The sequence below is a fragment of the Neovison vison genome, chromosome 13 (genome assembly GCF_020171115.1).
Source record: "Neovison vison isolate M4711 chromosome 13, ASM_NN_V1, whole genome shotgun sequence".
In the NCBI taxonomy this organism is placed as follows: domain Eukaryota; kingdom Metazoa; phylum Chordata; class Mammalia; order Carnivora; family Mustelidae; genus Neogale; species Neogale vison.
The window spans coordinates 124,980,953-125,003,315 of record NC_058103.1 but is presented as its reverse complement, the minus strand read 5'-3'; the positions used below and the strand labels follow the sequence as shown (position 1 = coordinate 125,003,315).

The window sequence follows — 22,363 nt, the reverse complement described above, 5'->3', positions numbered from 1 at the left end:
ACGCCGCCCACCCACAACTGGTCCCACCTGGGTGCCAAGGATCGAGCCCCTACCCTGGAAGCCCAAGGTAGCTCGGGCCCAGGGCTGCCCCAGGGCCGAGCACTGAATGCCAGGTCACTGTCCACCACGACGGCCAGGCATACCGCCCACTGGCCGCCCCGGGCGAGGGTCCGGACTCTCGCCGTGCAGCGCCGCTTCGTCAGGACCCATCCCAGGTGCTTGAGAGTCTCAGGGGAGAGGCTCCGACGCAATGGCTGATAGGGCCTGGAACTCGCAGATCCTACCCCTAGGCCCAGTGGTACCTGGCTGTCTGGCGAGCACAAGGAATCCTCCTGCGCTCTTCGGAAGCAGCCTGGCGGGGTCTCCAGCGCCTTGGGCGTCTGCGCTGGGGCACCGGAGCTCAGGCCTCGTCAGCCCGCCGAAACATGCCAAGTCCCGGTCCTCGAGCAGCACCCAGTGGCTGAAGGACACAGAAGCTTCTGAGACCACGGGTCTCACGTGCCCTACGTTCCTGGGCCCACGCGACACGCCCGGATTGGTCAGGAGGCCTCAGGGGCACCTGGGCCTATGGCGGGCACTCCGCGCTTTCCAGGACTTGCCAGCCACCCGGCCCCACGTTCGCGTTCCCTGCACCTGGGATGGCTCAAGGGCACCCGCTCACGGGGAGGTCAACGACGTCTGCACAACGAGGACCGCCACCCCAAGCCCAGGGCCTGCTGCAGAGTCACTGCTGGGCTACCCGCTTCCCAAGGCGTCTCGGGCCTCCCTCCAAGCCCAGAGGCTTCCGCTCACCTATGTTGCTTGTCGACGCACCGAGAACCTTGCCAGCCAGGCCCGCCGAAGGACACGAGGGGACGAGGAGGGCCATGCCATGGCTCCCGGGGAGCTGTCCTGGGAAGAGGATTGGGACGGTGGGCAAGCATGAGTGCCGGAACAGCCCCGTGGGCACCCGCAGGTGCGCCTACGTTCCGGGCCCAACGCAGAGACGCTCGAGAGTTCCTTCTCCTCTAGCGCCCAGCTGCAGCGAGCCCTCAATGCCCCGAGGGTCTGCGGGATGCTGATCCCCGCACGGTCCTCTGCACTGGGCCTCAGCGTAATCCTATTGAGCATGATTTTTAGGTCATCATCGCTCTTCGAGACCATATGAGTTCTCATCATTGACCCAAGCGAGCCGGGGGCGACGCGTGAGGTCCCTGCCCACCCACAACGCGCTTACCGAGGGAGCGATCGGGGCAGAACCATGCCCCGGCGATCTGAGACACGGGCCCTTTGGGCGGGGCTGGGAGAAGCAAGACTTGGTCGTCAAGGCGAGATCCTCCCTTGGGAAGGGGTTTCTAAGGACAGAGGGAGAGGCCATCTATCAGAAGGGCCTGCTCCGTGGCACGTGGCCCATGCGGCCACGATGGGTGACGCCCGAAGCCCTGGCCGCTGCTGGCCAGGCGTGTGGATGAAGGACCCAAGGCTCGGCGCCGCAAGCAAGGAACAGGGCCCTGGGAGGCCGCTGTCCATCCCTGGGCCTCCAGAAAGAGTGGATATCAGGGCCCCTGTGGGAGCCACCCCTTGCTGAGAAAGGCCCCAGGACGTGGCCGGGAACGCTGGGTTATCGATGCCTAACACCTCGATGCCTACCGGGGCCCCAAGACAACGGGGGCGGCCCCAGAACGTACGGCCAGGAAGACGCCGACCCCAGATTGGCCCGGCTGTCGACCAGGCCTCCGGGCACTGGCACTCGCAGCCAACGTTCGCCCCCATGCCCAGATGGTAAAGGTCTGGAGTGGGAGTCGTGGGTGACGGTCTCCCAACAGCGCAAGGCAGGAGACCACTGCCCTGCCCTGCAACGGGGTCCTGAGTCTCCCCGCGTGGCGGCCCCTCCTCTTGGGCCTGGGAGGACAGGCTCTCGCCCAGTGCCCGCTGGGGCCTGGGGCTCGCCCATTCTTGCCCAAGGCCAGCCAAACCATGCTCAATCGTCAGCCCAAGGAAACAGGGAGGGCTGTACTTCAGCAGCCTCCCAGGCTCCCCACGTCCTTGGGAGTCTGGTTCATAGGGCAGGAGCTCTGCCCTCTCCAGCCCCAAGCAACATGCGCTGGGGTTGCCTCGAGCAATCACCACTGGCTCAGGGGGACAGAAGCCCCTGACGCCAAGGGTCCTCCGACCCGTCTCCTCGCGGGCCCACAGGACACAAAGGGAGGTCCAAGGAGGCCTCAGGGGCACGCCGATCGATGGCGGCATCCCCCCGGGATCCAGTCGTGCCAGTCACGCGGCCCAACGTTCACATTCCCTGACCTGGGATGGCTCAAGGGAGCCTGTTCACGGGCAAGCGAACGCGGTGTGGACAACGGGGGCCCCCACCCCTAGCAAGCGGTGGAGCCAGTGCCCCTGCCGTGACTGGGGCCTCGCGGACTGTGCCCATGGCGCCTGCCATCTCCCGCCAGGCCCAGAGTCTCCCACTCACCTGTCTTGGGCAACGCTGCGCCTACCACCTGGCGCCCAAGGCACGCTGCAAGACACAAGGAGACAAGGGTTCGTGAGGCATGGCTCCCGAGGAGCTGTCCTCGGAGGGGGATTCGGTCTCTAGGCCGGTGGCCTGCCTCAACACCTCGAGGGGCCCCCGACGTGCACGGGCGGTCCAGGGCAGGAGCAGGGATCCCCGAGGGATCCTTGGCCTCAAGCTCCCAACTGCAGCGCCCCTCCAGGGTCCCGAGGCTCCGCGGGATGCTGAGATCCCGCCACAGACGCCTGCATTGGGCCTCAGCGTAATCCTATTGAGCATGATTTTTAGGTCATCATCGCTCTTCGAGACCATATGAGTTCTCATCATTGACCCAAGCAAGTTGGTGGCGATGCGTGCGGTCCCGTCGCACCCAGACCCCGCTTACCGGGGCCGCGTGCCGGACTGCGCCATGCGCCAGGGTCCTGAGACATTGGACCTGTGGGCAGGGCTGGCCCAGGCAAGACGAGCTGGTGCGGGCGATCTCCTCGATGGTGGATGGGCTTCTGAGGAGAGACGGAGAGACCAGCTGTCCAAACGCCCCGGTCTGGGGACCCGGCCAGACGGCCGAGGGCTACCTTTCCCAAAGACCTGGCCAGTGGCGGCCGGGCATATGGCCGACCCACGCACGGCTGATGTGCGCACAGACAGAGCAGGGCCCAGGGTGCCAGCTGCCCTTACCTGGGCATCCCCAAACAAGGGAGATCGAGGCCCCTGGGCGAGCCCAGCCGTCGGCAGAACGGCACGTGAGCATGGCACGGAGCACAGGGTTTCGACGGGTCCCCGCTGTCTCCCGTGGACGTGAGCTGAGGGGGGCGGTCAGGGACTGTGGGCCGGGACGCCGCCCACCCACACCTGGTCCTACCTGGGAGCCAAGGATCGGAGCCCCTACCCTGGAAGCCCAAGGTGGCTCGGGCCCAGGGCTGCCCCAGGGCCGAGCACTGAATGCCAGGTCACTGTACACCACGACGGCCAGGCACACCGCCCACTGGCCGCCCCGGGCGAGGGTCCGGACTCTCGCCGTGCAGCGCCGCTTCGTCAGGACCCATCCCAGGTGCTTGAGAGTCTCAGCGGAGAGGCTCCGACGCAATGGCTGATAGGGCCTGGAACTCGCAGATCCTACCCCTAGGCCCAGTGGTACCTGGCTGTCTGGCGAGCACAAGGAATCCTCCTGCGCTCTTCGGAAGCAGCCTGGCGGGGTCTCCAGCGCCTTGGGCGTCTGCGCTGGGGCAGCGGAGCTCAGGCCTCGTCAGCCCGCCGAAACATGCCAAGTCCCGGGCCTCGAGCAGCACCCAGTGGCTGAAGGACACAGAAGCTTCTGAGACCACGGGTCTCACGTGCCCTACGTTCCTGGGCCCACGGGACACGCCCGGATGGGTCAGGAGGCCTCAGGGGCACCTGGGCATATAGCGGCCACTCCGCAATTTCCAGGACTTGCCAGCCACACGGCCCCACGTTCGCGTTCCCTGCACCAGGGATGGCTCAAGGGCACCCGCTCACGGGGAGGTCAACGACGTCTGGACAACGAGGACAGCCACCCCAAGCCCAGGGCCTGCTGCAGAGTCACTGCTGGGCTACCCGCTTCCCAAGGCGTCTCGGGCCTCCCTCCAAGCCCAGAGGGTTCCGCTCACCTATGTTGCTTGTCGACGCACCGAGAACCTTGCCAGCCAGGTCCGCCGAAGGACACGAGGGGACGAGGAAGGCCAAGCCATGGCTCCCGGGGAGCTGTCCTGGGAAGAAGATTGGGACGGTGGGCAAGCATGAGTGCTGGAACAGCCCCGTCGGCACCCGCAGGTGCGCCTACGTTCCGGGCCCAACGCAGAGACGCTCGAGAGTTCCTTCTCCTCTAGCGCCCAGCTGCAGCGAGCCCTCAATGCCCCGAGGGTCTGCGGGATGCTGATCCCCGCACGGTCCTCTGCACTGGGCCTCAGCGTAATCCTATTGAGCATGATTTTTAGGTCATCATCGCTCTTCGAGACCATATGAGTTCTCATCATTGACCCAAGCAAGCCGGGGGCGACGCGTGAGTCCCGGCACACTCACAACGCGCTTACCTAGGGAGCGATCGGGGCAGGCCCATGCCCCGGCGATCTGAGACACGGGCCCTTTGGGCGGGGCTAGGAGAAGCAAGACTTGGTCGTCGAGGCGAGATCCTCCCTTGGGAAGGGGTTTCTAAGGACAGAGGGGAGGCGATATATCAGAGGGACCTGCTCCGTGGCACGTGCCCCATGCAGCCACGATGGGTGACGCCCGAAGCCCTGGCCGCTGCTGGCCAGGCGTGTGGATGTAGGACCCAAGGCTCGGCGCCGCAAGCAAGGAACAGGGCACTGGGAGGCCGCTGTCCATCCCTGGGCCTCCAGAAAGAGTGGATATCAGGGCCCCTGTGGGAGCCACCCCTTGCTGAGAAAGGCCCCAGGACGTGGCCGGGAAAGCTGGGTTATCGATGCCTAACACCTCGATGCCTACCGGGGCCCCAAGCCAACGGGGGCGGCCCCAGAACGTACGGCCAGGAAGACGCCGACCCCAGATTGGCCAGGCTGTCGTCCATGCATCCGGGCGCTGGCACTCGAAGCCAACGTTCGCCCCCATGCCCAGATGGTAAAGGTCTGGAGTGGGAGTCGCGGGTCACGGTCTCCCAACAGCGCAAGGCAGGAGACCACTGCCCTGCCCTGCAACGGGGTCCTGAGTCTCCCCGCGTGGCGGCCCCTCCTCTTGGGCCTGGGAGGACAGGCTCTCGCCCAGTGTCCGCTGGGGCCTGGGGCTCGCCCATTCTTGCCCAAGGCCAGCCAAACCATGCTCAATCGTCAGCCCAAGGAAACAGGGAGGGCTGTAGTTCAGCAGCCTCCCAGGCTCCCAACGTCCTTGGGATTCTGGTTCATAGGGCAGGAGCTCTGCCCTCTCCAGCCCCAGGCAACATGCGCTGGGGTTGCCTCGAGCAACCACCACTGGCTCAGGGGGACAGAAGCCCCTGACGCCAAGGGTCCTCCGACCCGTCTCCTCGCGGGCCCACAGGACACAAAGGGAGGTCCAAGGAGGCCTCAGGGACACGCCGATCGATGGCGGCATCCCCCCGGGATCCAGTCTTGCCAGTCACGCGGCCCAACGTTCACATTCCCTGACCTGGGATGGCTCAAGGGAGCCTGTTCACGGGCAAGCCAACGCGGTGTGGACAACGGGGACCCCACCCCTAGCACAGCGGTGGAGCCAGTGCCCATGCCGTGACTGGGGCCTCGCGGACTGTGCCCATGGCGCCTGCCATCTCCCGCCAGTCCCAGAGTCTCCCACTCACCTGTCTTGGGCAACGCTGCGCCTACCACCTGGCGCCCAAGGCACGCTGCAAGACACAAGGAGACAAGGGTTCGTGAGGCATGGCTCCCGAGGAGCTGTCCTCGGAGGGGGATTCGGTCTCTAGTCCGGTCGCCTGCCTCAACACCTCGAGGGGCCCCCGACGTGCACGGGCGGTCCAGGGCAGGAGCAGGGATCCCCGAGGTATCTTTGGTCTCAAGCTCCCAACTGCAGCTCCCCTCCAGGGTCACGAGGCTCCGGGGGATGCTGAGATCCCGCCACAGACGCCTGCATTGGGCCTCAGCGTAATCCTATTGAGCATGATTTTTAGGTCATCATCGCTCTTCGAGACCATATGAGTTCTCATCATTGACCCAAGCAAGTTGGTGGCGATGCGTGCGGTCCCGTCGCACCCAGACCCCGCTTACCGGGGCCGCGTGCCGGACTACGCCATGCGCCGGGGTCCTGAGACATTGGACCTGTGGGCAGGGCTGGGCCAGGCAAGACGAGCTGGTGCGGGCGATCTCCTCGATGGTGGATGGGCTTCTGAGGAGACACGGAGAGACCAGCTGTCCAAACGCCCCGGTCTGGGGCCCCGGCCAGACGGCCGAGGGCTACCTTTCCCAAAGACCTGGCCGGTGGGGGCCGGGCATATGGCCGACCCACGCACGGCTGATGTGCGCACAGACGGAGCAGGGCCCAGGGTGCCAGCTGCCCTTACCTGGGCATCCCCAAACAAGGGAGATCGAGGCCCCTGGGCGAGCCCAGCCGTCGGCACAACGGCACGTGAGCATGGCACGGAGCACAGGGTTTCGACGGGTCCCCGCCATCTCCCGAGGACGTGAGCTGAGGGGGGCGGTCAGGGATGTGGGCCGGGACGCCGCCCACCCACAACTGGTCCCACCTGGGTGCCAAGGATCGAGCCCCTACCCTGGAAGCCCAAGGTAGCTCGGGCCCAGGGCTGCCCCAGGGCCGAGCACTGAATGCCAGGTCACTGTCCACCACGACGGCCAGGCACACCGCCCACTGGCCGCCCCGGGCGAGGGTCCGGACTCTCGCCGTGCAGCGCCGCTTCGTCAGGACCCATCCCAGGTGCTTGAGAGTCTCAGGGGAGAGGCTCCGACGCAATGGCTGATAGGGCCTGGAACTCGCAGATCCTACCCCTAGGCCCAGTGGTACCTGGCTGTCTGGCGAGCACAAGGAATTCTCCTGCGCTCTTCGGAAGCAGCCTGGCGGGGTCTCCAGCGCCTTGGGCGTCTGCGCTGGGGCACCGGAGCTCAGGCCTCGTCAGCCCGCCGAAACATGCCAAGTCCCGGGCCTCGAGCAGCACCCAGTGGCTGAAGGACACAGAAGCTTCTGAGACCACGGGTCTCACGTGCCCTACGTTCTTGGGCCCACGGGACACGCCCGGATGGGTCAGGAGGCCTCAGGGGCACCTGGGCCTATGGCGGCCACTCCGCGCTTTCCAGGACTTGCCAGCCACCCGGCCCCACGTTCGCGTTCCCTGCACCTGGGATGGCTCAAGGGCACCCGCTCACGGGGAGGTCAACGACGTCTGCACAACGAGGACCGCCACCCCAAGCCCAGGGCCTGCTGCAGAGTCACTGCTGGGCTACCCGCTTCCTAAGGCGTCTCGGGCCTCCCTCCAAGCCCAGAGGCTTCCGCTCACCTATGTTGCTTGTCGACGCACCGAGAACCTTGCCAGCCAGGCCCGCCGAAGGACACGAGGGGACGAGGAGGGCCAAGCCATGGCTCCCGGGGAGCTGTCCTGGGAAGAGGATTGGGACGGTGGGCAAGCATGAGTGCCGGAACAGCCCCGTGGGCACCCGCAGGTGTGCCTACGTTCCGGGCCCAACGCAGAGACGCTCGAGAGTTCCTTCTCCTCTAGCGCCCAGCTGCAGCGAGCCCTCAATGCCCCGAGGGTCTGCGGGATGCTGATCCCCGCACGGTCCTCTGCACTGGGCCTCAGCGTAATCCTATTGAGCATGATTTTTAGGTCATCATCGCTCTTCGAGACCATATGAGTTCTCATCATTGACCCAAGCGACCCGGGGGCGACGCGTGAGGTCCCTGCCCACCCACAACGCGCTTACCGAGGGAGCGATCGGGGCAGACCCATGCCCCGGCGATCTGAGACACGGGCCCTTTGGGCGGGGCTGGGAGAAGCAAGACTTGGTCGTCAAGGCGAGATCCTCCCTTAGGAAGGGGTTTCTAAGGACAGAGGGAGAGCCATCTATCAGAAGGGCCTGCTCCGTGGCTCGTGGACCATGCGGCCACGATGGGTCACGCCCGAAGCACTGGCCGCTGCTAGCCAGGCGTGTGGATGAAGGACCCAAGGCTCGGCGCCGCAAGCAAGGAACAGGGCCCTGGGAGGCCGCTGTCCATCCCTGGGCCTCCAGAAAGAGTGGATATCAGGGCCCCTGTGGGAGCCACGCCTTGCTGAGAAAGGCCCCAGGACGTGTCCGGGAACGCTTGGTTATCGATGCCTAACACCTCGATGCCTACCGGGGCCCCAAGACAACGGGGGCGGCCCCAGAACGTACGGCCAGGAAGACGCCGACCCCAGATTGGCCCGGCTGTTGACCATGCATCCGGGCACTGGCACTCGCAGCCAACGTTCGCCCCCATGCCCAGATGGTAAAGGTCTGGAGTGGGAGTCGTGGGTGACGGTCTCCCAACAGCGCAAAGCAGGAGACCACTGCCCTGCCCTGCAACGGGGTCCTGAGTCTCCCCGCGTGGCGGCCCCTCCTCTTGGGCCTGGGAGGACAGGCTCTCGCCCAGTGCCCGCTGGGGCCTGGGGCTCGCCCATTCTTGCCCAAGGCCAGCCAAACCATGCTCAATCGTCAGCCCAAGGAAACAGGGAGGGCTGTACTTCAGCAGCCTCCCAGGCTCCCCACGTCCTTGGGAGTCTGGTTCATAGGGTAGGAGCTCTGCCCTCTCTAGCCCCAAGCAACATGCGCTGGGGTTGCCTCGAGCAATCACCACTGGCTCAGGGGGACAGAAGCCCCTGACGCCAAGGGTCCTCCGACCCGTCTCCTCGCGGGCCCACAGGACACAAAGGGAGGTCCAAGGAGGCCTCAGGGGCACGCCGATCAATGGCGGCATCCCCCCGGGATCCAGTCATGCCAGTCACGTGGCCCAACGTTCACATTCCCTGACCTGGGATGGCTCAAGGGAGCCTGTTCACGGGCAAGCGAACGCGGTGTGGACAACGGGGGCCCCCACCCCTAGCACAGCGGTGGAGCCAGTGCCCCTGCCGTGACTGGGGCCTCGCGGACTGTGCCCATGGCGCCTGCCATCTCCCGCCAGGCCCAGAGTCTCCCACTCACCTGTCTTGGGCAACGCTGCGCCTACCACCTGGCGCCCAAGGCACGCTGCAAGACACAAGGAGACAAGGGTTCGTGAGGCATGGCTCCCGAGGAGCTGTCCTCGGAGGGGGATTCGGTCTCTAGGCCGGTGGCCTGCCTCAACACCTCGAGGGGCCCCCGACGTGCACGGGCGGTCCAGGGCAGGAGCAGGGATCCCCGAGGGATCCTTGGCCTCAAGCTCCCAACTGCAGCGCCCCTCCAGGGTCCCGAGGCTCCGGGGGATGCTGAGATCCCGCCACAGACGCCTGCATTGGGCCTCAGCGTAATCCTATTGAGCATGATTTTTAGGTCATCATCGCTCTTCGAGACCATATGAGTTCTCATCATTGACCCAAGCAAGTTGGTGGCGATGCGTGCGGTCCCGTCGCACCCAGACCCCGCTTACCGGGGCCGCGTGCCGGACTGCGCCATGCGCCGGGGTCCTGAGACATTGGACCTGTGGGCAGGGCTGGGCCAGGCAAGACGAGCTGGTGCGGGCGATCTCCTCGATGGTGGATGGGCTTCTGAGGAGAGACGGAGAGACCAGCTGTCCAAACGCCCCGGTCTGGGGCCCCGGCCAGAAGGCCGAGGGCTACCTTTCCCAAAGACCTGGCCGGTGGCGGCCGGGCATATGGCCGACCCACGCACGGCTGATGTGCGCACAGACGGAGCAGGGCCCAGGGTGCCAGCTGCCCTTACCTGGGCATCCCCAAACAAGGGAGATCGAGGCCCCTGGGCGAGCCCAGCCGTCGGCACAACGGCACGTGAGCATGGCACGGAGCACAGGGTTTCGACGGGTCCCCGCTGTCTCCCGTGGACGTGAGCTGAGGGGGGCGGTCAGGGACTGTGGGCCGGGACGCCGCCCACCCACACCTGGTCCTACCTGGGAGCCAAGGATCGGAGCCCCTACCCTGGAAGCCCAAGGTGGCTCGGGCCCAGGGCTGCCGCAGGGCCGAGCACTGAATGCCAGGTCACTGTCCACCACGACGGCCAGGCACACCGCCCACTGGCCGCCCCGGGCGAGGGTCCGGACTCTCGCCGTGCAGCGCCGCTTCGTCAGGACACATCCCAGGTGCTTGAGAGTCTCAGGGGAGAGGCTCCGACGCAATGGCTGATAGGGCCTGGAACTCGCAGATCCTACCCCTAGGCCCAGTGGTACCTGGCTGTCTGGCGAGCACAAGGAATCCTCCTGCGCTCTTCGGAAGCAGCCTGGCGGGGTCTCCAGCGCCTTGGGTGTCTGCGCTGGGGCACCGGAGCTCAGGCCTCGTCAGCCCGCCGAAACATGCCAAGTCCCGTGCCTCGAGCAGCACCCAGTGGCTGAAGGACACAGAAGCTTCTGAGACCACGGGTCTCACGTGCCCTACGTTCCTGGGCCCACGGGACACGCCCGGATGGGTCAGGAGGCCTCAGGGGCACCTGGGCCTATGGCGGCCACTCCGCGCTTTCCAGGACTTGCCAGCCACCCGGCCCCACGTTCGCGTTCCCCGCACCTGGGATGGCTCAAGGGCACCCGCTCACGGGGAGGTCAACGACGTCTGGACCACGAGGACAGCCACCCCAAGCCCAGGGCCTGCTGCAGAGTCACTGCTGGGCTACCCGCTTCCCAAGGCGTCTCGGGCCTCCCTCCAAGCCCAGAGGCTTCCGCTCACCTATGTTGCTTGTCGACGCACCGAGAACCTTGCCAGCCAGGCCCGCCGAAGGACACGAGGGGACCAGGAGGGCCAAGCCATGGCTCCCGGGGAGCTGTCCTGGGAAGAGGATTGGGACGGTGGGCAAGCATGAGTGCCGGAACAGCCCCGTGGGCACCCGCAGGTGCGCCTCCGTTCCGGGCCCAACGCAGAGACGCTCGAGAGTTCCTTCTCCTCTAGCGCCCAGCTGCAGCGAGCCGTCAATGCCCCGAGGGTCTGCGGGATGCTGATCCCCGCACGGTCCTCTGCACTGGGCCTCAGCGTAATCCTATTGAGCATGATTTTTAGGTCATCATCGCTCTTCGAGACCATATGAGTTCTCATCATTGACCCAAGCGAGCCGGGGGCGACGCGTGAGGTCCCTGCCCACCCACAACGCGCTTACCGAGGGAGCGATCGGGGCAGGCCCATGCCCCGGCGATCTGAGACACGGGCCCTTTGGGCGGGGCTGGGAGAAGCAAGACTTGGTGGTCAAGGCGAGATCCTCCCTTGGGAAGGGGCTTCTAAGCACAGAGGGAGAGGCCGTCTTTCAGAGGGGCCTGCTCTGTGGCACGTGGCCCATGCGGCCACGATGGGTCACGCCCGAAGCCCTGGCCGCTGCTGGCCAGGCGTGTGGATGAAGGACCCAAGGCTCGGCGCCGCAAGCAAGGAACAGGGCCCTGGGAGGCCGCTGTCCATCCCTGGGCCTCCAGAAAGAGTGGATATCAGGGCCCCTGTGGGAGCCACCCCTCGCTGAGAAAGGGCCCAGGACGTGGCCGGGATCGCTGGGTTATCGATGCCTAACACCTCGATGCCTACCGGGGCCCCAAGACAACGGGGGCGGCCCCAGAACGTACGGCCAGCAAGACGCCGACCCCAGATTGGCCCGGCTGTCGTCCATGCATCCTGGCGCTGGCACTCGCAGCCAACGTTCGCCCCCATGCCCAGATGGTAAACGTCTGGAGTGGGAGTCGCGGGTCACCGTCTCCCAAAGGCCCAAGGCAGGAGACCTCTGCCCTGCCCTGCAACGGGGTCCTGAGTCTCCCCGCGTGGCGGCCCCTCCTCTTGGGCCTGGGAGGACAGGCTCTCGCCCAGTGCCCGCTGGGGCCTGGGGCTCGCCCATTCTTGCCCAAGGCCAGCCAAACCATGCTCAATCGTCAGCCCAAGGAAACAGGGAGGGCTGTAGTTCAGCAGCCTCCCAGGCTCCCCACGTCCTTGGGAGTCTGGTTCATAGGGTAGGAGCTCTGCCCTCTCCAGCCCCAAGCAACATGCGCTGGGGTTGCCTCGAGCAATCACCACTGGCTCAGGGGGACAGAAGCCCCTGACGCCAAGGGTCCTCCGACCCGTCTCCTCGCGGGCCCACAGGACACAAAGGGAGGTCCAAGGAGGCCTCAGGGGCACGCCGATCGATGGCGGCATCCCCCCGGGATCCAGGCGTGCCAGTCACTCGGCCCAACGTTCACATTCCCTGACCTGGGATGGCTTAAGGGAGCCAGTTCACGGGCAAGCCAACGCGGTGTGGACAACGGGGGCCCCTACCCCTAGCACAGCGGTGGAGCCAGTGCCCCTGCCGTGACTGGGGCCTCGCGGACTGTGCCCATGGCGCCTGCCATCTCCCGCCAGGCCCAGAGTCTCCCACTCACCTGTCTTGGGCAACGCTGCGCCTACCACCTGGCGCCCAAGGCACGCTGCAAGACACAAGGAGACAAGGGTTCGTGAGGCATGGCTCCCGAGGAGCTGTCCTCGGAGGGGGATTCGGTCTCTAGGCCGGTGGCCTGCCTCAACACCTCGAGGGGCCACCGACGTGCACGGGCGGTCCAGGGCAGGAGCAGGGATCCCCGAGGGATCCTTGGCCTCAAGCTCCCAACTGCAGCGCCCCTCCAGGGTCCCGAGGCTCCGGGGGAAGCTGAGATCCCGCCACAGACGCCTGCATTGGGCCTCAGCGTAATCCTATTGAGCATGATTTTTAGGTCATCATCGCTCTTCGAGACCATATGAGTTCTCATCATTGACCCAAGCAAGTTGGTGGCAATGCGTGCGGTCCCGTCGCACCCAGACCCCGCTTACCGGGGCCGCGTGCCGGACTGCGCCATGCGCCGGGGTCCTGAGACATTGGACCTGTGGGCAGGGCTGGGCCAGGCAAGACGAGCTGGTGCGGGCGATCTCCTCGATGGTGGATGGGCTTCTGAGGAGAGACGGAGAGACCAGCTGTCCAAACGCCCCGGTCTGGGACCCCGACCAGAGGGCCGAGGGCTACCTTTCCCAAAGACCTGGCCGGTGGCGGCCGGGCATATGGCCGACCCACGCACGGCTGATGTGCGCACAGACAGAGCAGGGCCCAGGGTGCCAGCTGCCCTTACCTGGGCATCCCCAAACAAGGGAGATCGAGGCCCCTGGGCGAGCCCAGCCGTCGGCAGAACGGCACGTGAGCATGGCACGGAGCACAGGGTTTCGACGGGTCCCCGCTGTCTCCCGTGGACGTGAGCTGAGGGGGGCGGTCAGGGACTGTGGGCCGGACGCCGCCTACCCACACCTGGTCCCACCTGGGAGCCAAGGATCGGAGCCCCTACCCTGGAAGCCCAAGGTGGCTCGGGCCCAGGGCTGCCCCAGGTCCGAGCACTGAATGCCAGGTCACTGTCCACCACGACGGCCAGGCACACTGCCCACTGGCCGCCCCGGGCGAGGGTCCGGACTCTCGCCGTGCAGCGCCGCTTCGTCAGGACCCATCCCAGGTACTTGAGAGTCTCAGGGAAGAGGCTCCGACGCAATGGCTGATAGGGCCTGGAACTCGCAGATCCTACCCCTAGGCCCAGTGGTACCTGGCTGTCTGGCGAGCACAAGGAATCCTCCTGCGCTCTTCGGAAGCAGCCTGGCGGGGTCTCAAGCGCCTTGGGCGTGTGCGCTGGGGCACCGGAGTTCAGGCCTCGTCAGCCCGCCGAAACATGCCAAGTCCCGTGCCTCGAGCAGCACCCAGTGGCTGAAGGACACAGAAGCTTCTGAGACCACGGGTCTCACGTGCCCTACGTTCCTGGGCCCACGGGACACGCCCGATGGGTCAGGAGGCCTCAGGGGCACCTGGGCCTATGGCGGCCACTCCGCGCTTTCCAGGACTTGCCAGCCACCCGGCCCCACGTTCGCGTTCCCTGCACCTGGGATGGCTCAAGGGCACCCGCTCACGGGGAGGTCAACGACGTCTGCACAACGAGGACCGCCACCCCAAGCCCAGGGCCTGCTGCAGAGTCACTGCTGGGCTACCCGCTTCCCAAGGCGTCTCGGGCCTCCCTCCAAGCCCAGAGGCTTCCGCTCACCTATGTTGCTTGTCGACGCACCGAGAACCTTGCCAGCCAGGCCCGCCGAAGGACACGAGGGGACGAGGAGGGCCAACCAATGGCTCCCGGGGAGCTGTCCTGGGAAGAGGATTGGGACGGTGGGCAAGCATGAGTGCCGGAACAGCCCCGTGGGCACCCGCAGGTGCGCCTACGTTCCGGGCCCAACGCAGAGACGCTCGAGAGTTCCTTCTCCTCTAGCGCCCAGCTGCAGCGAGCCCTCAATGCCCCGAGGGTCTGCGGGATGCTGATCCCCGCACGGTCCTCTGCACTGGGCCTCAGCGTAATCCTATTGAGCATGATTTTTAGGTCATCATCGCTCTTCGAGACCATATGAGTTCTCATCATTGACCCAAGCGAGCCGGGGGCGACGCGTGAGGTCCCTGCCCACCCACAACGCGCTTACCGAGGGAGCGATCGGGGCAGGCCCATGCCCCGGCGATCTGAGACACGGGCCCTTTGGGCGGGGCTGGGAGAAGCAAGACTTGGTGGTCAAGGCGAGATCCTCCCTTGGGAAGGGGCTTCTAAGGACAGAGGGAGAGGCCGTCTATCAGAGGGGCCTGCTCCGTGGCACGTGCCCCATGCGGCCACGATGGGTCACGCCCGAAGCCCTGGCCGCTGCTGGCCAGGCGTGTGGATGAAGGACCCAAGGCTCGGCGCCGCAAGCAAGGAACAGGTCCCTGGGAGGCCGCTGTCCATCCCTGGGCCTCCAGAAAGAGTGGATATCAGGGCCCCTGTGGGAGCCACCCCTCGCGGAGAAAGGCCCCAGGACGTGGCCGGGATCGCTGGGTTATCGATGCCTAACACCTCGATGCCTACCGGGGCCCCAAGACAACGGGGGCGGCCCCAGAACGTACGGCCAGGAAGACGCCGAACCCAGATTGGCCCGGCTGTCGTCCATGCATCCCGGCGCTGGCACTCGCAGCCAACGTTCGCCCCCATGCCCAGATGGTAAACGTCTGGAGTGGGAGTCGCGGGTCACCGTCTCCCAAAGGCCCAAGGCAGGAGACCTCTGCCCTGCCCTGCAACGGGGTCCTGAGTCTCCCCGCGTGGCGGCCCCTCCTCTTGGGCCTGGGAGGACAGGCTCTCGCGCAGTGCCCGCTGGGGCCTGGGGCTCGCCCATTCTTGCCCAAGGCCAGCCAAACCATGCTCAATCGTCAGCCCAAGGAAACAGGGAGGGCTGTAGTTCAGCAGCCTCCCAGGCTCCCCACGTCCTTGGGAGTCTGGTTCATAGGGTAGGAGCTCTGCCCTCTCCAGCCCCAAGCAACATGCGCTGGGGTTGCCTCGAGCAATCACCACTGGCTCAGGGGGACAGAAGCCCCTGACGCCAAGGGTCCTCCGACCCGTCTCCTAGCGGGCCCACAGGACACAAAGGGAGGTCCAAGGAGGCCTCAGGGGCACGCCGATCGATGGCGGCATCCCCCCAGGATCCAGTCGTGCCAGTCACGCGGCCCAACGTTCACATTCCCTGACCTGGGATGGCTTAAGGGAGCCTGTTCACGGGCAAGCCAACGCGGTGTGGACAACGGGGGCCCCTACCCCTAGCACAGCGGTGGAGCCAGTGCCCCTGCCGTGACTGGGGCCTCGCGGACTGTGCCCATGGCGCCTGCCATCTCCCGCCAGGCCCAGAGTCTCCCACTCACCTGTCTTGGGCAACGCTGCGCCTACCACCTGGCGCCCAAGGCACGCTGCAAGACACAAGGAGACAAGGGTTCGTGAGGCATGGCTCCCGAGGAGCTGTCCTCGGAGGGGGATTCGGTCTCTAGGCCGGTGGCCTGCCTCAACACCTCGAGGGGCCCCCGACGTGCACGGGCGGTCCAGGGCAGGAGCAGGGATCCCCGAGGGATCCTTGGCCTCAAGCTCCCAACTGCAGCGCCCCTCCAGGGTCCCGAGGCTCCGGGGGATGCTGAGATCCCGCCACAGACGCCTGCATTGGGCCTCAGCGTAATCCTATTGAGCATGATTTTTAGGTCATCATCGCTCTTCGAGACCATATGAGTTCTCATCATTGACCCAAGCAAGTTGGTGGCGATGCGTGCGGTCCCGTCGCACCCAGACCCCGCTTACCGGGGCCGCGTGCCGGACTGCGCCATGCGCCGGGGTCCTGAGACATTGGACCTGTGGGCAGGGCTGGGCCAGGCAAGACGAGCTGGTGCGGGCGATCTCCTCGATGGTGGATGGGCTTCTGAGGAGAGACGGAGAGACCAGCTGTCCAAACGCCCCGGTCTGGGGCCCCGGCCAGACGGCCGAGGGCTACCTTTCCCAAAGACCTGGCCGGTGGCGGCCGGGCATATGGCCGACCCACGCACGGCTGATGTGCGCACAGACGGAGCAGGGCCCAGGGTGCCAGCTGCCCTTACCTGGGCATCCCCAAACAAGGGAGATCGAGGCCCCTGGGCGAGCCCAGCCGTCGGCACAACGGCACGTGAGCATGGCACGGAGCACAGGGTTTCGACGGGTCCCTGCTGTCTCCCGTGGACGTGAGCTGAGGGGGGCGGTCAGGGACTGTGGGCCGGGACGCCGCCCACCCACACCTCGTCCTACCTGGGAGCCAAGGATCGGAGCCCCTACCCTGGAAGCCCAAGGTGGCTCGGGCCCAGGGCTGCCCCAGGGCCGAGCACTGAATGCCAGGTCACTGTCCACCACGACGGCCAGGCACACCGCCCACTGGCCGCCCCGGGCGAGGGTCCGGACTCTCGCCGTGCAGCGCCGCTTCGTCAGGACCCATCCCAGGTGCTTGAGAGTCTCAGGGGAGAGGCTCCGACGCAATGGCTGATAGGGCCTGGAACTCGCAGATCCTACCCCTAGGCCCAGTGGTACCTGGCTGTCTGGCGAGCACAAGGAATCCTCCTGCGCTCTTCGGAAGCAGCCTGGCGGGGTCTCCAGCGCCTTGGGCGTCTGCGCTGGGGCAGCGGAGCTCAGGCCTCGTCAGCCCGCCGAAACATGCCAAGTCCCGTGCCTCGAGCAGCACCCAGTGGCTGAAGGACACAGAAGCTTCTGAGACCACGGGTCTCACGTGCCCTACGTTCCTGGGCCCACGGGATACGCCCGGATGGGTCAGGAGGCCTCAGGGGCACCTGGGCCTATGGCGGCCACTCCGCGCTTTCCAGGACTTGCCAGCCACACGGCCCCACGTTCGCGTTCCCTGCACCTGGGATGGCTCAAGGGCACCCGCTCACGGGGAGGTCAACGACGTCTGGACAACGAGGACAGCCACCCCAAGCCCAGGGCCTGCTGCAGAGTCACTGCTGGGCTACCCGCTTCCCAAGGCGTCTCGGGCCTCCCTCCAAGCCCAGAGGCTTCCGCTCACCTATGTTGCTTGTCGACGCACCGAGAACCTTGCCAGCCAGGCCCGCCGAAGGACACGAGGGGACCAGGAGGGCCAAGCCATGGCTCCCGGGGAGCTGTCCTGGGAAGAGGATTGGGACGGTGGGCAAGCATGAGTGCCGGAACAGCCCCGTGGGCACCCGCAGGTGCGCCTACGTTCCGGGCCCAACGCAGAGACGCTCGAGAGTTCCTTCTCCTCTAGCGCCCAGCTGCAGCGAGCCCTCAATGCCCCGAGGGTCTGCGGGATGCTGATCCCCGCACGGTCCTCTGCACTGGGCCTCAGCGTAATCCTATTGAGCATGATTTTTAGGTCATCATCGCTCTTCGAGACCATATGAGTTCTCATCATTGACCCAAGCGAGCCGGGGGCGACGCGTGAGGTCCCTGCCCACCCACAACGCGCTTACCGAGGGAGCGATCGGGGCAGGCCCATGCCCCGGCGATCTGAGACACGGGCCCTTTGGGCGGGGCTGGGAGAAGCAAGACTTGGTGGTCAAGGCGAGATCCTCCCTTGGGAAGGGGCTTCTAAGGACAGAGGGAGAGGCCGTCTATCAGAGGGGCCTGCTCCGTGGCACGTGCCCCATGCGGCCACGATGGGTCACGCCCGAAGCCCTGGCCGCTGCTGGCCAGGCGTGTGGATGAAGGACCCAAGGCTCGGCGCCGCAAGCAAGGAACAGGGCCCTGGGAGGCCGCTGTCCATCCCTGGGCCTCCAGAAAGAGTGGATATCAGGGCCCCTGTGGGAGCCACCCCTCGCTGAGAAAGGCCCCAGGACGTGGCCGGGATCGCTGGGTTATCGATGCCTAACACCTCGATGCCTACCGGGGCCCCAAGACAACGGGGGCGGCCCCAGAACGTACGGCCAGGAAGACGCCGAACCCAGATTGGCCCGGCTGTCGTCCATGCATCCCGGCGCTGGCACTCGCAGCCAACGTTCGCCCCCCATGCCCAGATGGTAAACGTCTGGAGTGGGAGTCGCGGGTCACCGTCTCCCAAAGGCCCAAGGCAGGAGACCTCTGCCCTGCCCTGCAACGGGGTCCTGAGTCTCCCCGCGTGGCGGCCCCTCCTCTTGGGCCTGGGAGGACAGGCTCTCGCCCAGTGCCCGCTGGGGCCTGGGGCTCGCCCATTCTTGCCCAAGGCCAGCCAAACCATGCTCAATCGTCAGCCCAAGGAAACAGGGAGGGCTGTAGTTCAGCAGCCTCCCAGGCTCCCCACGTCCTTGGGAGTCTGGTTCATAGGGTAGGAGCTCTGCCCTCTCCAGCCCCAAGCAACATGCGCTGGGGTTGCCTCGAGCAATCACCACTGGCTCAGGGGGACAGAAGCCCCTGACGCCAAGGGTCCTCCGACCCGTCTCCTAGCGGGCCCACAGGACACAAAGGGAGGTCCAAGGAGGCCTCAGGGGCACGCCGATCGATGGCGGCATCCCCCCAGGATCCAGTCGTGCCAGTCACGCGGCCCAACGTTCACATTCCCTGACCTGGGATGGCTTAAGGGAGCCTGTTCACGGGCAAGCCAACGCGGTGTGGACAACGGGGGCCCCCTCCCCTAGCACAGCGGTGGAGCCAGTGCCCCTGCCGTGACTGGGGCCTCGCGGACTGTGCCCATGGCGCCTGCCATCTCCCGCCAGGCCCAGAGTCTCCCACTCACCTGTCTTGGGCAACGCTGCGCCTACCACCTGGCGCCCAAGGCACGCTGCAAGACACAAGGAGACAAGGGTTCGTGAGGCATGGCTCCCGAGGAGCTGTCCTCGGAGGGGGATTCGGTCTCTAGGCCGGTGGCCTGCCTCAACACCTCGAGGGGCCCCCGACGTGCACGGGCGGTCCAGGGCAGGAGCAGGGATCCCCGAGGGATCCTTGGCCTCAAGCTCCCAACTGCAGCGCCCCTCCAGGGTCCCGAGGCTCCGGGGGATGCTGAGATCCCGCCACAGACGCCTGCATTGGGCCTCAGCGTAATCCTATTGAGCATGATTTTTAGGTCATCATCGCTCTTCGAGACCATATGAGTTCTCATCATTGACCCAAGCAAGTTGGTGGCGATGCGTGCGGTCCCGTCGCACCCAGACCCCGCTTACCGGGGCCGCGTGCCGGACTGCGCCATGCGCCGGGGTCCTGAGACATTGGACCTGTGGGCAGGGCTGGGCCAGGCAAGACGAGCTGGTGCGGGCGATCTCCTCGATGGTGGATGGGCTTCTGAGGAGAGACGGAGAGACCAGCTGTCCAAACGCCCCGGTCTGGGGCCCCGGCCAGACGGCCGAGGGCTACCTTTCCCAAAGACCTGGCCGGTGGCGGCCGGGCATATGGCCGACCCACGCACGGCTGATGTGCGCACAGACGGAGCAGGGCCCAGGGTGCCAGCTGCCCTTACCTGGGCATCCCCAAACAAGGGAGATCGAGGCCCCTGGGCGAGCCCAGCCGTCGGCAGAACGGCACGTGAGCATGGCACGGAGCACAGGGTTTCGACGGGTCCCCGCTGTCTCCCGTGGACGTGAGCTGAGGGGGGCGGTCAGGGACTGTGGGCCGGGACGCCGCCCACCCACACCTGGTCCCACCTGGGAGCCAAGGATCGGAGCCCCTACCCTGGAAGCCCAAGGTGGCTCGGGCCCAGGGCTGCCCCAGGGCCGAGCACTGAATGCCAGATCACTGTCCACCACGACGGCCAGGCACACCGCCCACTGGCCAACCCGGGCGAGGGTCCGGACTCTCGCCGTGCAGCGCCGCTTCGTCAGCACCCATCCCAAGTGCTTGAGAGTCTCAGGGGAGAGGCTCCGACGCAATGGCTGATAGGGCCTGGAACTCGCAGATCCTACCCCTAGGCCCAGTGGTACCTGGCTGTCTGGCGAGCACAAGGAATCCTCCTGCGCTCTTCGGAAGCAGCCTGGCGGGGTCTCTAGCGCCTTGGGCGAGTGCGCTGGGGCACCGGAGCTCAGGCCTCGTCAGCACGCCGAAACATGCCAAGTCCCCGGCCTCGAGCAGCACCCAGTGGCTGAAGGACACAGAAGCTTCTGAGACCACGGGTCTCACGTGCCCTACGTTCCTGGGCCCACGGGACACGCCCGGATGGGTCAGGAGGCCTCAGGGGCACCTGGGCCTATGGCGGCCACTCCGCGCTTTCCAGGACTTGCCAGCCACCCGGCCCCACGTTCGCGTTCCCTGCACCTGGGATGGCTCAAGGGCACCCGCTCACGGGGAGGTCAACGACGTCTGCACAACGAGGACCGCCACCCCAAGCCCAGGGCCTGCTGCAGAGTCACTGCTGGGCTACCCGCTTCCCAAGGCGTCTCGGGCCTCCCTCCAAGCCCAGAGGATTCCGATCACCTATGTTGCTTGTCGACGCACCGAGAACCTTGCCAGCCAGGTCCGCCGAAGGACACGAGGGGACCAGGAGGGCCAAGCCATGGCTCCCGGGGAGCTGTCCTGGGAAGAGGATTGGGACGGTGGGCAAGCATGAGTGCCGGAACAGCCCCGTGGGCACCCGCAGGTGCGCCTACGTTCCGGGCCCAACGCAGAGACGCTCGAGAGTTCCTTCTCCTCTAGCGCCCAGCTGCAGCGAGCCCTCAATGCCCCGAGGGTCTGCGGGATGCTGATCCCCGCACGGTCCTCTGCACTGGGCCTCAGCGTAATCCTATTGAGCATGATTTTTAGGTCATCATCGCTCTTCGAGACCATATGAGTTCTCATCATTGACCCAAGCGAGCCGGGGGCGACGCGTGAGGTCCCTGCCCACCCACAACGCGCTTACCGAGGGAGCGATCGGGGCAGGCCCATGCCCCGGCGATCTGAGACACGGGCCCTTTGGGCGGGGCTGGGAGAAGCAAGACTTGGTCGTCAAGGCGAGATCCTCCCTTGGGAAGGGGTTTCTAAGGACAGAGGGAGAGGCCGTCTATCAGAGGGGCCTGCTCCGTGGCACGTGCCCCATGCGGCCACGATGGGTCACGCCCGAAGCCCTGGCCGCTGCTGGCCAGGCGTGTGGATGAAGGACCCAAGGCTCGGCGCCGCAAGCAAGGAACAGGGCCCTGGGAGGCCGCTGTCCATCCCTGGGCCTCCAGAAAGAGTGGATATCAGGGCCCCTGTGGGAGCCACCCCTTGCTGAGAAAGGCCCCAGGACGTGGCCGGGAACGCTGGGTTATCGATGCCTAACACCTCGATGCCTACCGGGGCCCCAAGACAACGGGGGCGGCCCCAGAACGTACGGCCAGGAAGACGCCGACCCCAGATTGGCCCGGCTGTCGACCAGGCCTCCGGGCACTGGCACTCGCAGCCAACGTTCGCCCCCATGCCCAGATGGTAAAGGTCTGGAGTGGGAGTCGTGGGTGAAGGTCTCCCAACAGCGCAAGGCAGGAGACCACTGCCCTGCCCTGCAACGGGGTCCTGAGTCTCCCCGCGTGGCGGCCCCTCCTCTTGGGCCTGGGAGGACAGGCTCTCGCCCAGTGCCCGCTGGGGCCTGGGGCTCGCCCATTCTTGCCCAAGGCCAGCCAAACCATGCTCAATCGTCAGCCCAAGGAAACAGGGAGGGCTGTAGTTCAGCAGCCTCCCAGGCTCCCCACGTCCTTGGGAGTCTGGTTCATAGGGTAGGAGCTCTGCCCTCTCCAGCCCCAAGCAACATGCGCTGGGGTTGCCTCGAGCAATCACCACTGGCTCAGGGGCACAGAAGCCCCTGACGCCAAGGGTCCTCCGACCCGTCTCCTCGCGGGCCCACAGGACACAAAGGGAGGTCCAAGGAGGCCTCAGGGGCACGCCGATCGATGGCGGCATCCCCCCGGGATCCAGTCGTGCCAGTCACGCGGCCCAACGTTCATATTCCCTGACCTGGGATGGCTCAAGGGAGCCTGTTCACGGGCAAGCCAACGCGGTGTGGACAACGGGGGCCCCCTCCCCTAGCACAGCGGTGGAGCCAGTGCCCCTGCCGTGACTGGGGCCTCGCGGACT

The 22,363-nt window shown here is 66.3% G+C and overlaps 13 non-coding genes across 13 annotated transcripts; all 13 read right to left on the bottom strand.

Moving 5' to 3' along the window:
• Positions 1 to 1,083: 1,083 nt before the first annotated feature.
• LOC122894994 lies at positions 1,084 to 1,164 on the bottom strand. Its single transcript, XR_006381982.1, has one exon. It is a non-coding gene; the product is annotated as a small nucleolar RNA SNORD115 (small nucleolar RNA).
• A 1,579-nt stretch (positions 1,165 to 2,743) lies between these two features.
• On the bottom strand, positions 2,744 to 2,824 carry LOC122894993. The gene has a single exon (XR_006381981.1). It is a non-coding gene; the product is annotated as a small nucleolar RNA SNORD115 (small nucleolar RNA).
• A 1,586-nt stretch (positions 2,825 to 4,410) lies between these two features.
• On the bottom strand, positions 4,411 to 4,491 carry LOC122894992. Its single transcript, XR_006381980.1, has one exon. It is a non-coding gene; the product is annotated as a small nucleolar RNA SNORD115 (small nucleolar RNA).
• A 1,577-nt stretch (positions 4,492 to 6,068) lies between these two features.
• Positions 6,069 to 6,149, bottom strand: LOC122894991. The gene has a single exon (XR_006381979.1). It is a non-coding gene; the product is annotated as a small nucleolar RNA SNORD115 (small nucleolar RNA).
• Positions 6,150 to 7,733: 1,584 nt separating this feature from the next.
• On the bottom strand, positions 7,734 to 7,814 carry LOC122894990. The gene has a single exon (XR_006381978.1). It is a non-coding gene; the product is annotated as a small nucleolar RNA SNORD115 (small nucleolar RNA).
• A 1,579-nt stretch (positions 7,815 to 9,393) lies between these two features.
• LOC122894989 lies at positions 9,394 to 9,474 on the bottom strand. Its single transcript, XR_006381977.1, has one exon. It is a non-coding gene; the product is annotated as a small nucleolar RNA SNORD115 (small nucleolar RNA).
• A 1,586-nt stretch (positions 9,475 to 11,060) lies between these two features.
• On the bottom strand, positions 11,061 to 11,141 carry LOC122894987. Its single transcript, XR_006381976.1, has one exon. It is a non-coding gene; the product is annotated as a small nucleolar RNA SNORD115 (small nucleolar RNA).
• Positions 11,142 to 12,721: 1,580 nt separating this feature from the next.
• Positions 12,722 to 12,802, bottom strand: LOC122894986. The gene has a single exon (XR_006381975.1). It is a non-coding gene; the product is annotated as a small nucleolar RNA SNORD115 (small nucleolar RNA).
• Positions 12,803 to 14,386: 1,584 nt separating this feature from the next.
• On the bottom strand, positions 14,387 to 14,467 carry LOC122894985. The gene has a single exon (XR_006381974.1). It is a non-coding gene; the product is annotated as a small nucleolar RNA SNORD115 (small nucleolar RNA).
• Positions 14,468 to 16,047: 1,580 nt separating this feature from the next.
• Positions 16,048 to 16,128, bottom strand: LOC122894984. Its single transcript, XR_006381973.1, has one exon. It is a non-coding gene; the product is annotated as a small nucleolar RNA SNORD115 (small nucleolar RNA).
• A 1,586-nt stretch (positions 16,129 to 17,714) lies between these two features.
• LOC122894983 lies at positions 17,715 to 17,795 on the bottom strand. The gene has a single exon (XR_006381972.1). It is a non-coding gene; the product is annotated as a small nucleolar RNA SNORD115 (small nucleolar RNA).
• Positions 17,796 to 19,376: 1,581 nt separating this feature from the next.
• Positions 19,377 to 19,457, bottom strand: LOC122894982. Its single transcript, XR_006381970.1, has one exon. It is a non-coding gene; the product is annotated as a small nucleolar RNA SNORD115 (small nucleolar RNA).
• A 1,586-nt stretch (positions 19,458 to 21,043) lies between these two features.
• On the bottom strand, positions 21,044 to 21,124 carry LOC122894981. The gene has a single exon (XR_006381969.1). It is a non-coding gene; the product is annotated as a small nucleolar RNA SNORD115 (small nucleolar RNA).
• Between the last annotated feature and the right edge of the window lie 1,239 nt (positions 21,125 to 22,363).